The sequence below is a fragment of the Thermobia domestica genome, chromosome 4 (genome assembly GCF_964235325.1).
Source record: "Thermobia domestica chromosome 4, izTheDome1.hap1.1, whole genome shotgun sequence".
Classification (NCBI taxonomy): Eukaryota; Metazoa; Arthropoda; class Insecta; order Zygentoma; family Lepismatidae; genus Thermobia; species Thermobia domestica.
In genome coordinates, this window is record NC_137457.1 from 329,199,684 (window position 1) to 329,213,103 (window position 13,420).

At 36.4% G+C, this 13,420-nt stretch overlaps 2 protein-coding genes across 2 annotated transcripts in view; one reads left to right on the plus strand and one right to left on the minus strand.

Moving 5' to 3' along the window:
- Atg16 (Autophagy-related 16) overlaps positions 1-13,420 on the plus strand; it is a 360,113-nt gene that overhangs the window by 312,769 nt on the left and 33,924 nt on the right. The window lies entirely within an intron of this gene.
- Positions 1-13,420, minus strand: part of LOC145684456 (uncharacterized) — a 173,502-nt gene that overhangs the window by 3,283 nt on the left and 156,799 nt on the right. The window lies entirely within an intron of this gene.

Genomic DNA, 13,420 nt, shown 5'->3' on the forward strand with positions numbered 1-13,420 from the left:
ATTATTTGAAGATTGATAAATGTAGTTCTAGTCTATAAATGTACCCATATGTCTAGTTTAGTAGGGAATAGAAGTCAACGATAAAAATGTCAGTGTACATCGAAACCATTTGACATATATATATATATATATATATATATATATATATATATATATATATATATATATATATATATATATATATATATATATATATATATTAATTCTTTGGATTCAAATTAAGAATTTTTATATTTGAACTTCTCATATAAGTAATGTGAGTAAACTATAGTAGTGTGTATATATAAAATGTGGTTAGTAGGAAATTAGTTCTTTGTGGTTGTGTATCCAGTTGGTTTCATCATGTAAATAATTGATTATCAGCTGTTTCTCCTTTAATTCTTAAAATAATCAGTAAAAAACTATCAGATGTTACAAATAAAATATACACAGTTAATAAAAGGAGAATATGAAATCATTACAATTATTTTTAAAAAAGAGATAATGCAAACGTACAAAGGACAATAAGATGACAGCCTTTTTATCTTAACATTGACATGTTCAGTCTCGTTGATTGATTGATTGATTGGTTTTATGATTAAAAAAGACAGTAATCTTAAGAAGGATTGCAAACTGCAACATTGACTTAATTAGGTCTACTTCTAATATTGGTCTTAATTTATCTTTCAGTGGTTATTCCTGGGTCAGTCGGGAGTTTGATTAAATATACCTTATAAATTGGTATTTAACTTCTTTTTTAATACCAAGAATAAATGAGACGAGCTCGTCTTCTTAAGAGGCCCCATCACGGCGAAATTAAAATACCGCTAATTTTACAGTAATTATGTGATATCTTCAAATAGATAAAATATAATCGAAAAGTGGAACAAGAGCTCGCTAGACAATATTAATTTACATGAGATATCGTTATCACGACTCACTTATCTGCTTTCGATTTCCAGCTATTTAGAAAATCGGCATTTATTTTGGCGTTTATAAATGGCTGCTAACTGAAAGCTACTAGGTGACTCGTGATAACGGTACGTCATGGAAAATAATATTGTCTAGGGCGATTTTGTTCCACATTTCGATTATCTTTTATCTATTTGAAGATATCACATAATTACTGTAAAATTAGCTTTATTTTAATTTCGCAGTGATTAGGACTCTTAAAGTAGAATCTAAGCCATTGTTCGGCAAGTACTTCATTAGAAATCGACTCCATGTCTACGCTCACAGCAAACACACACATGTGAACCACTTGGCGGAAATATTATGTTCATAAGAGAAGAATTATCGTAATGTACTAGAAGGCGATACCGGCACACTGGAATGCGAGAAAATTACTGGTGTTTGTATCTGTCTTCAAGGGAATGTTGTTTAGAGATAAATAATTACATTGTTCTTGGTGTTACAACATAACTGGCTTCTCTATGAAAATTGTCTTTAACACAATGCATGAAGAAAGTAATAATTGTCTAGGAATAGTTATTGTTTGCTAGTTACTCCGCCACTCTGTAGTGTAATTATCAGAAATGATTAATTGTAAAAGAAAACTAATTTATTTATAGTTTAAAGAAAGAGATACCGCGCTCTTTAAATTCTCCGAATAATGCTTTTTTTTTTTTTTATCTCTTTTCCATGACACATAATGTATATATTTGTAGGTCTATACACGTTTCGTCTATGAATTCTCTCTCTCCCTCGCTTCCTGCATCACCTTAAGAGCTTTCGCTGGTGCTATTTTCGTCGCCGTGAAGAATAAGCTCCTTCCATACGAGATGAAATGAGATCCGCCCAGATTCTTTTTAGTAATGTGTGGAGAAGATACAGTAAACGGCCCGGCAGATCCCTGTGGGCACTTCCAGAGCCTTGTTAACCAACATGTCACGTACTTACGTTCATTGTGCTTCATATACTTCCTGCCCCGTTTATTTATGTTTTTTTTTTATATAACTTCATGCTTAATAATTAGGTGTGCTGCTTCGTCTTATGGCGTTTTTGCTGTTATTATTAGAATATATATATATATATATATATATATATATATATATATATATATATATATATATATATATATATATATATGTGTGTGTGTGTGTGTGTGTGTGCGCTCTGGCAAACGTTCTTCTTTTTTTCTGTATATCGTTTTTGCAGGGTTGCCACATTTGTTTAAAAATTAGGGAGAACTTGAAATTATTTAATTTGGTATTAGCAAATACCCTTCGCGTGTTACTGACAACAATATTTGTGTTGTTCTTTCTGCACCTTTCGTATATTGCATAATTCATCTGAACTCGAAGTTTCGCACGAAATTCGAATGCCACAATGGGTGTCTTAGTGAACCATCCCAGGAATCTCTTCTGTTCTAGGTCAAACATAGGGAAGGGGGAGAAAAAAAATTCTGTCCACCGGACTCCAGGGTATATAGATTCCATGTATTTTGTTATACATAATCCAAATTTCAAACCCTAGGACGACTGATCGTGTCAATTTTAATAGAAGTAATATAGAACAAAAATACATGGAACAAAGGTGTTATTAAGCGTTAATTCGAGGTGAAGCGATTGATTAGCTGTTTTACATACAGTGTGTACATGTAATAAAGATTTATTTTTTAAAAAAGATTAATGGAAAATTGTTTTTTTCTGCATTAGGGGAGCTTACTAGAAGCTTTATCAAACCTCTTTTTAAACTATTTTCTCAAATTGCTAACTACAGAAAGAAAAGTGTCATTAACACAAACACCAAAAAGTACCCCTCATGTTGTAGGATGGGCGTCATGAAGAACGTTTCCATTGTTAGCACCTGGGAGGAGAACGTGTGAAAGACATTCGCCGTTTTTTTCTGTAATGAAGTGCTATCGTTCGTGACAAGACATGAGAATTCAATAAATTCAATCAATGCATCTTATCAAGGTAGAAATTATGTGGTGTTAACAAATCTCCTTTTTCTCAGCCACCAGCGCCTCCCAATTGAAATAAATGAAGCTTGGAAAATCGACCGCCTATCTCGTATCTTCTGACTTTGCAAAAGTAATTGACCGGTAAATAAGCGATGAATGAGACGACATTTTTCTCTCAAAAACATTAGATGGGAGCCCGCTTCTTCCCCCTCCTCTCCAAAGGAATTAGCTCCTTTTTCTATGTCTTTTATACACTTATACTCTTACTTTGTTTCTTTGTGTCTTGCAGATTGGAAGAATGACGAAAAAAAAAATCGTGTAGATAATTTCATTTTGTCCTCACGTGGATGTGTAAGCGCCCCGTAATTAGCGAAAGGGCAAGGAACACTATGAAAAGTTGTTGGCATCCTCTCTGCGAAAATTAAGTACAGTTGATTATTACCTGTAACGTGTAAAAATGGCTAACAAAACATGATTAGCAATTGCTCTTTCTTTCTCTGGTTTTCGGGTGATACATTGTGTATTTTTAGTTCTTCACGAGTTTTAATGCCAGCATCCTCAAGGGCTTTCATACTGACCCAGAGGAGTCTGGCAATAGTAAACCCATGGAAGCGATCGTCAGTTAAGTGATTGACTGACTCTATGGCTTATGAAACCCAGAGGTTCAATGCCGCCACTAAACTCTCCACTGACTTCTATCCTTAGCCAACTGGATCCAGTTTCTACTCTGGATTCCTTTTTCTGCGAGATCCATCTTAATATTGCCTTCCCATCTACGCCTAGGTCTTCCTAATAGACGTTTTCCGATTGGACTTCCAGTTAAGGCTTTGAAAGCGTCTCTACTTTCTTCCATTCTGGCTACACGACCTACTCACCTGAGCTTCCTAGACTTGATTACCTTAACAATGTTTGGTGAACCATATACATTATGTAGTTCCTCATTACGAAGTTTCCGCCATTCCGCATTCCCGTTCCTCTTGGGTCCGAATATTCGTCTCAGGATCTTGTTCTCAAATACTTTTAGTCTACGTTCGTCCCTCAGAGTAAGTGACCATGTTTCGCAACCATACAGAACAACAGGCATGATTATCGTTTTGTATATTTTAAGCTTCAAATTCCTTGACTGAATTGGTGACTAGAAAAGATACCAAAAATACACGTGTAAACCATAGAGAATAATTTTGAACTGTCGTCATGAAAGCTTAAAACAAACGAATAATGTTTAACGAATTCTGTTATCCTGTGTTATTTGGAAGAGGTAATAGGGATACTGCTATTTAAGTATATTTCCTACGCTCGTTCCCATTTTTTGAGGCTAAAAGTATTTGAAAATAAAATCCTGATACCAATATTCAGACCTAAGGAGGACGGGAACAGGGAATAATGGAAGCTTCGTAACGAGAAACTGCATAATTTATACCGTTTTCCTAATATTGTTAGTACCATGAAGTCTAGGAGACGTATATGGACAGGTCATGTAACCAGAATAGGAGAAAGTAGGAACATTTTCAAACTTTTTAACTGGAAGGTCAGTCTGGAAGACCTAGACGTAGATGGGAGAAGTATATTAAGTTCAATCTTGCAGAAACAGAAATATAAAATAGAAACTTAATCCAGTTGGCCAAGGCATTCCTATATATAACATTATTCACCACAAACACATTGCTTAAGGTCAAACCAGGAACTTTTAGCGCCAGATGTGAGCGCTCTTCCACTAAGCGCCGAGTTTCTTTTGGAAATTAAATGCAATTTTTCAGTTTTACGTCTGACGGTTTTGGCATGTAGGATAAGTTGGTGATTTATGAGAGTGAATGATTCTGAGATATTTGGTGAAATGAGAATGTAGAAGGAAAAATATTTGAGTTTTACGTCCCACGTTTTTCCCGTTTGGCTAAACGAGACGGTGATAATGAGAGATGAGTGAAATGGTGGAATGAAGAAAGTGGGAGGAAACGGGAGAACCCCGAGAAAACCCACGAGCACGGTGTTTGTCCACCACAAAGTTCACATGGCGGGGGCTGGGATCGAAGCCGGGACCCCAAGCACCAGAGCTGAACGCTCTACCACTGAGCCACCGCGCCCTCCTGAGAATGTAGAAGGAAACGGAAGAACTAGGGTTACCAACCGTCCGGCGTCCGGTAATTTTTCCTCGTACTAGTCCTATTCTCTGCTCTTTTTCAGATTATTTTGCAGTGACGAAAGGAATCATTTGTCGATGAACATGGTTGAAACAGAGGTTATAATTTGCTTTCGATATCGACCTGTCGTGCGTGGAATTTGCTGAAGAGTTGAAGGCAGGAAAATTTTACTGAACTTATCAAAACTGCTAAAGATCAACAGAAGTACGTTTTCAAGAGCGCAGCTAGCACTGCGTCATTCTCAGCTACTACTGCATGCAGATCCAGTAAAAGTATGTATGTATTATGAGACATTACAAGCCCCACTAAGGCTGGTAATTTATTTTCCAAGTATATTTTGTGCGTGCCATAATTATATTGTCAATTATATTTGCTTTCCTGTTTCAAATGTATTATTATAATTATTATTATTATTGATGGTAGACTACATAAATTACATGTGTCGACTCAGCCAAAACTGGAATAAATAGTTTAATAAATGTTTCAAAAGTGAGTAAAGTTATTAAATTCGAACTCCGAATCGCCCAATTTGATATGAAGTAATCACTTTCAGGTTCTTTACATTTTTGACGAGTGATGATCTCACAATCTTTAAGAGTATACGTACTTTAGGAAGGTGTCCGGTATTTCCATTTTCAAAAATTGGCAACCATACGAAGAAATCGAAATCTTTAGTTTTACGTCCCACGGTTATGCCGGCTAGGCTAAAACAGACGGGAGGATGAGAAAATGAGTGAAATGGTGGAATGAAGAAAGTGGTAGAAAGCGGGAGGACTCTGAGAAAACCACGCATACGGTGTTTGTTCAGCACAAAGCTCACTTGGCGCGAGCTGGGATTGAACCAAGGACCCCATGCACCAGAGGTGAACGCTCTACCACTGAGCCACCGCGGCCTCAACCCTAGGAAGAACCCACAGACACAATGTTATACACCATAAATTCACACGAGCTGGAGATCGTTTCGTACCAGAAAACTTTCGCATCAGAGGTGAGTGCGCTCTACCACTGAACTACCATATCCTCGCCAAGCCTTTATTCTTCCATTTTTTTTCTTTAAATATAGTTGATTCTCATATATCCATGCAAAGAAGGAAGTCGGAAGTATTTATTCTTCTAGCCTTTGATAAATTACATGTCCAGTTGGTTATCTAATTTTTTGTAGATATAATTTGTTGAAATCGATTTCGAGAATCCTTATTAGGTGGATTTCTTTCTTGGAGCCGTTTCTCTTTCTTAGCTCCGTGTCTTCAGGGGATTCTCCTTTTATGTAATGTTGATAGAATGTAAAAGAGATACAAAAACCTTTGTTGGAAGGCAAGTTTTTTTTTATTCCCTTCGCCTGTTCCTAACTTGTTGAGAATGTTATGGTAGCACGTCTCAGAATGTCATGCATTGTTGACAGTGTTCTAACAACAATGTGAATTTTGGAGGATTTGCCTTGCAGCAGTTACTGGAACGCAACAACAAGAGGAGAAGAGTTTAGGAAGGACAGAGACTCTCTCGTGCCTTTTGCCAGCTACTCAACTGTAACCGTGTAAAAGAAGAAGAAGGTTAATTTTCTAACAGGATATACATTTCCAATTTTAGTTTGTGTATGTTTATTTTTTATATACCCGTTTCTTGAATCTTTATTTTTTCCAAAACACCAGCCATTACACTATAATAGTGATAGTCATTATCTGGCATGCCGTATCTTTATTGTACGCAAATACCTTTGTTGGACATTCAGTAGCTAAACCCTGTTCGGCCTAAGCTTTAAACTGCGATAAACAAAGCCACGTGAAATTAAATCGCGCTGATTTGCTGTTGGCCTACCAACGTTTGTACTCCTCCGCAAAATAGTTCATATGATTTGATTATTACTTTTACTATGAAGCTCCATATAAAACTGCTACATTATTATAAATGACAAAAGTATATTACGGATTATCTAATAATACTGCAATCAAGTGTGGTTAATGAAACAATAGAAATAAACAGTAAGCATGCGCAGTAATTATGGCGCCAATTCAACTGTGGACGCGTGTTCTGCTCTCAAGCCTGAAAGACGGCTGGCATGAATCCCGGTTCCGCGAGTGTTTTGAAACACCAACAAGGTAAACCTGTACTCACTAAGCAACAATTATTTACCAGTGAAACTGAAATATATATTTTTTCATCTTTTGAGTTTTTTCTTTCTTTTCTGCTGCTGCTGTAAGTATCTGGACAATACGAGACAATATTGTCAAAATGCACGTGTATAGTTTGCTCCTCCCCGTGAGGAGTGGGAGTGATACATGACTAATCAATCGTATTTGTGACAAGTGGAAGGATACAAATATTTTGTTTACCGGAGTTTAGAGCTTACGCTGAACAGGGAATAGTTCCGATTCGACTCCTCCCCAAATGCACAGTCCAATACAGTAACATGCATTCACAACTAGTTAGTTTTTTCAACTTTTGATAATGGAAATACCGGACACCCTAGTGAACGTACGAATACTCTTAAGATTGTGACATCATCACTCGTCAAATATGTGAATAACCTGAAAATGGTTATTCACATAAAATTGAGCGATTCGGAGTTTGAATTTAATAACTTATTTAAAAAAAAAAAACATTTATTAAACTTAATTATTATTGTTTTGGTTGAGGGATATGTAATTTTTGTAGTCTACCATTAATAATACATCGTATTTAAAACCGGAAAGCAAATATAATTGGCAATATAATTATAACATGCACAAAATGTACTTGAAAAATAAGTCTTACCAGCTTCACTGGGACTGGTAATATCTCATAATGCTTGCACACTTTTGCTGGATCTGGATGCATTATTTAATTGAAAGATGTAACTGGCGATAAAACAGTGCTAGCTGTGCTCTTAAAAATGTACTTTTGTTGATCTTTAGCAGTTTTGATAAGTTCAGTAAATTTTCCTGCCTTTAACTCCTCAGCAAATTCAGCGCACGGCACGTCGATATCAAAGCGAATTATGAGCTCTGCTCAGGGGCGGATATATATAAATAAAACCCATACCAGAGTTTGGAGCTCTTAAAAGTAGCAGTATTACAACCCACCGCAACCCCCTCCCCAGAAATCGGTGCTGGATCCATCCCTGGCTCTGCTTTGACCACGTTCATCGACAAACCATTCCTTTCGTCACTCTAAAGATTCTTCATAACACTGAATACGCGTTCGACATAACAGTTACTTGAAGGTGACTGTAAGAGGAAAAATTTACTGGGAAAATTTAACGTCCGGTTTTGATGTCGTACCAGACACCCGGACAAGGCGGTCAAAAACCGAACTATCTGGTAAAATATCGGACGGTTGGCTACCTTACAACTAGTAGATTTCCCTATTAAAAAAAAAAAAAAAAAAAAAAACAAGAAGCTGTGTCACGTGTACATTACGTGAAAATGTTTTGTGGAGTATGATGTTTTCTCAAGAATTAATATTGAAACCCGTAGATTTCTACCATTTTCGGTTTTAACAGAAATATTAAGAGCTTAGATGAAAATATTTTTGGGAGACTTAATTGATTGCAGAAAACCGCTTCTTGCTATCTATTACCGTTTTTGTTTCATAGTGAAAACCGGAAATATAAATTTCTACCACTTCCGGTGGATGACTTACATCCATCAACAATTCGATTCTTAACTTTTCATCCTCAACACCGTGGCCAACATTGATTTTGAAATGAAATGAAATTTTTGGGTTTTACGTCCCACGGTTATGCCGGTTAGGCTAAAGAAGACGGTGATGATGAGAGATAAATGACATGGTGGAATGAAGAAAGTGGGAGGAAACGAGAGAACCCCGAGAAAACCCACTCACACGGTGTTTGTCCACCACATAGTTCACTTGGCGGGAGCAGGGTTTGAACCTGGGACCCCAAGCACCAGAGGTGAACGCAGTTCACCTGCCACCGCGGCCCCCCAAAATTGATTTTGATCCATCAAGTAGTTATTGAGATATGTTGTGTCCCTGACGGACGGACAGGCGGTAAGTAAGCCAAACTCCTTAACAAATTAATGCTGCAAATAAAGAAAGATAATCTTTGTCACCCCTTCCACTTCCTATGCCTTTCGAGCACTGATCGTGTCCTAAAACCTTCGGCAATTTTTATGCTATTATTTTATTGACTTTCGTTACACAACAGTTGCAGCTACCCTTCAAAATGCAACAAAACCTAACAACCTAACCCAATCTATCTACAGAAGAACAATGGGAATGCTACCTTTTCCTGAAACGCGGAAAGTATTAAGGTCTGATGAGTACCGGTATATGTGAATCCAATGGTATGCGAGAAAGAGATGGAAAGTAAGCAAAAACAAAACATAAGAAAGAGGGGAAAAAATGGACTTGCAACGTGTTTGCGTTCGTTACGTTTGGTGGCGGCGTAATTGAACCTTGACGCTTTGGTGGAGATGTCACGATTCATTGTATTGCTTCAGCGCTCTGGAGGAGGATCTGCCCTTTCATGCAGAAGCAGCGTTGCCATCCGGTTACATAATTAATGGGTTATACAACAATTTGTGTCTTTAATATATGATGATTCTTCGACTATAATTATTATCATAATTGTTACGTACGCACTTTCACGTCACTCGCCACAAATTAATATACATCCATACCCTAAGATCATCAGCAGATCTCTGTATCTTGACATCCGTGGTCATTTAGTCCATTAATGGTAGTTTCTTCCCAGGGGTACCCATACCCGCCAAATTTACCATTCTCTCCCAAATTTAACATTTCCCTCTGAAATTTACGATTCTATTCCCAAATTTAACATTTCCCTCTCAAACTTACCATTCTCTACCTAAATCTAACATTTCGCCTCAAATTTGTTATTCTCTCTCAAATTTAACATTTACTTCTCAAATTTATCATTCTCATCAAAATTGAACATTTCCTCTAAAATTTACCAATCTCTCCTCAAATTTAACGTTTTCCTCTCAAACTTACCATTCTGGCCCCGCCCCAAATGTACCTGCATCCCTCAAATTTACCATTCTCCCCTGCAATCTAACATTTTCCCATCAAATTTATCATTCTCCCTAAAATTTTCCATTCTCTCTTCAGATTTAACATTTCTACTCAAATTTACCATTCTCTCCTCAAATTTAACATTTTCTCTCAAATTTACTATTGTCTCCCGATATTTACCATTCTCTCCTCAAATTTAACATTTTCCTCTCGAATTTACCATTCTCCCCCTCAAATTTATCATTTTCATCTAAAATTTATTATTCTGGGCCCCTCTTCAAATATACTTTTTTTTTACAAATTTACCATTGTCTGCTTTCATTGCACCATTTTCAATGAAAGATTATCTACCCAAATATTCTCATAGGCGCAGCCTGTACCCAAAAACCAGCCTGTGACTACTCATGCTTCCTCCTCTCCCTCTCTTATCTTCCGTTGTTACTTCTATAACGTGTAGGGCTCGCATACGTCCCGATTTAGCCGGGACAATCCCAGAATTACGTAATCTGTCCCTAAGAAATTGTTTTTAACTCCCAAATGTTCCGATTTCCCTGCAGAATATAAATAAATATAATTTAATGTAAAAAGTCTCATCTTTAGCCCAAACAGCATAACCATGGGCTTGCAATTAAACAGTTATATTCTTTTCACTTAATGGGCTTGCAATTAAACAGTTATTTTCTTTTCACTTAAAGTTCTCTCGCTTAAAGTACACTTCCGCAGATCTGAAGATTAAGAGAAGTAGAAGTCTCTATCGCTGATTCATTGTACCGCGAAATTAATAAATTTAGTTTGAACAAGTATATGATTATTTCGGATGGATGTGGTGGAAACCCTGTTGTTCAGGAGCTGCCACACGACTCTCAGAGTATATAGTTGCAGATCAAATGTTTCGCCTTCGTGTCCCGTGTCGAACGAACGATATACCGAGAACCGCTAGTAAAATATTAAACCTTTTCTAAGCCAACGGTTTCCTATTAAGCGATTGCACAGGCTTTTCAATGGGAACGGCTTTTTTGGCGTAGCCTTGCGTGAAATGTTAAAATCATTTCGGAGATGATGGTAGTCTTTTCACGAATTATTTGTTGAACAGCCTCATCAATTTCAAGCCTCTCTCGTCCGAGAGCCTTGATCAGTCATATCGTGCTCCCACCATTAGTTTTCACTTCCGTTGATTTAAAGCTTAAATATAAGTCCTTCAACATTCCGTGGGTTGCAATTTTCGTGGTAGCTGCTGAGAAAGTTGTATCGAAATTTATTTGTTTCGACGTCATTCAGATGTTGAACTGTTTCCTTAAATTTATAGCATAAAAGAAACAGCTGTTATTGCAGCTAAACATTTAGTGTTTCATTGGATATATATGACCAAGCTGTGAATCACTCTTGTTTATTTCTTTGTTTGTTGAATTTTAGCATCCATTTTCAGTGTTTGATTGGAAAGCTGTGACCAAGCTGTAAATCACTCTTGTTTATTTCTTTGTTGAATTTTAGCATCCATTTTTAGTGTTTGATTGGATATCTGTGACCAAGCTCTGAATCACTCTTGTTTATTTCTTTGTTTGTTGAATTTTAGCATCCATTTTCAGTGTTTGATTGGATATCTGTGATCAAGCTGTGAATCACTCTTGTTTATTTCTTTGTTGAATTTTAGCATCCATTTTCAGTGTTTGATTGGATATCTGTGACCAAGCTGTGAATCACTCTTGTTTATGTCTTTGTTTGTTGAATTTTAGCATCCACTTTCAGTGCTTGATTGGATATCTGTGACCAAGGTGTGAATCACTCTTGTTTATTTCTTTGTTTGTTGAATTTTAGCATCCATTTTCAGTGCTTGATTGGATATCTGTGACCAAGCTCTGAATCACTCTTGTTTATTTCTTTGTTTGCTGAATTTTAGCATCCATTTTCAGTGCTTGATTGGATATCTGTGACCAAGCTCTGAATCACACTTGTTTATTTCTTTGTTTGTTGAATTTTAGCATCCATTTTCAGTGTTTGATTGGATATCTGTTACCAAGCTGTGAATCACTCTTTTTTATTTCTTTGTTTGTTGAATTTTAGCATCCATTTTCAGTGTTTGATTGGATATCTGTGATCAAGCTCTGAATCACACTTGTTTATTTCTTTGTTTGTTGAATTTTAGCATCCATTTTCAGTGTTTGATTGGATATCTGTGACCAAGCTCTGAATCACTCTTGTTTATTTCTTTGTTTGCTGAATTTTAGCATCCATTTTCAGTGCTTGATTGGATATCTGTGACCAAGCTCTGAATCACACTTGTTTATTTCTTTGTTTGTTGAATTTTAGCATCCATTTTCAGTGTTTGATTGGATATCTGTTACCAAGCTGTGAATCACTCTTTTTTATTTCTTTGTTTGTTGAATTTTAGCATCCATTTTCAGTGTTTGATTGGATATCTGTGATCAAGCTCTGAATCACTCTTGTTTATTTCTTTGTTTGCTGAATTTTAGCATCCATTTTCAGTGCTTGATTGGATATCTGTGACCAAGCTCTGAATCACACTTGTTTATTTCTTTGTTTGCTGAATTTTAGCATCCATTTTCAGTGCTTGATTGGATATCTGTGACCAAGCTCTGAATCACACTTGTTTATTTCTTTGTTTGTTGAATTTTAGCATCCATTTTCAGTGCTTGATTGGATATCTGTGACCAAGCTCTGAATCACTCTTGTTTATTTCTTTGTTTGCTGAATTTTAGCATCCATTTTCAGTGCTTGATTGGATATCTGTGACCAAGCTCTGAATCACACTTGTTTATTTCTTTGTTTGCTGAATTTTAGCATCCATTTTCAGTGCTTGATTGGATATCTGTGACCAAGCTCTGAATCACACTTGTTTATTTCTTTGTTTGCTGAATTTTAGCATCCATTTTCAGTGCTTGATTGGATATCTGTGACCAAGCTCTGAATCACACTTGTTTATTTCTTTGTTTGCTGAATTTTAGCATCCATTTTCAGTGCTTGATTGGATATCTGTGACCAAGCTCTGAATCACTCTTGTTTATTTCTTTGTTTGCTGAATTTTAGCATCCATTTTCAGTGCTTGATTGGATATCTGTGACCAAGCTCTGAATCACACTTGTTTATTTCTTTGTTTGTTGAATTTTAGCATCCATTTTCAGTGTTTGATTGGATATCTGTTACCAAGCTGTGAATCACTCTTTTTTATTTCTTTGTTTGTTGAATTTTAGCATCCATTTTCAGTGTTTGATTGGATATCTGTGATCAAGCTCTGAATCACACTTGTTTATTTCTTTGTTTGTTGAATTTTAGCATCCATTTTCAGTGTTTGATTGGATATCTGTGACCAAGCTCTGAATCACTCTTGTTTATTTCTTTGTTTGCTGAATTTTAGCATCCATTTTCAGTGCTTGATTGGATATCTGTGACCAAGCTCTGAATCACA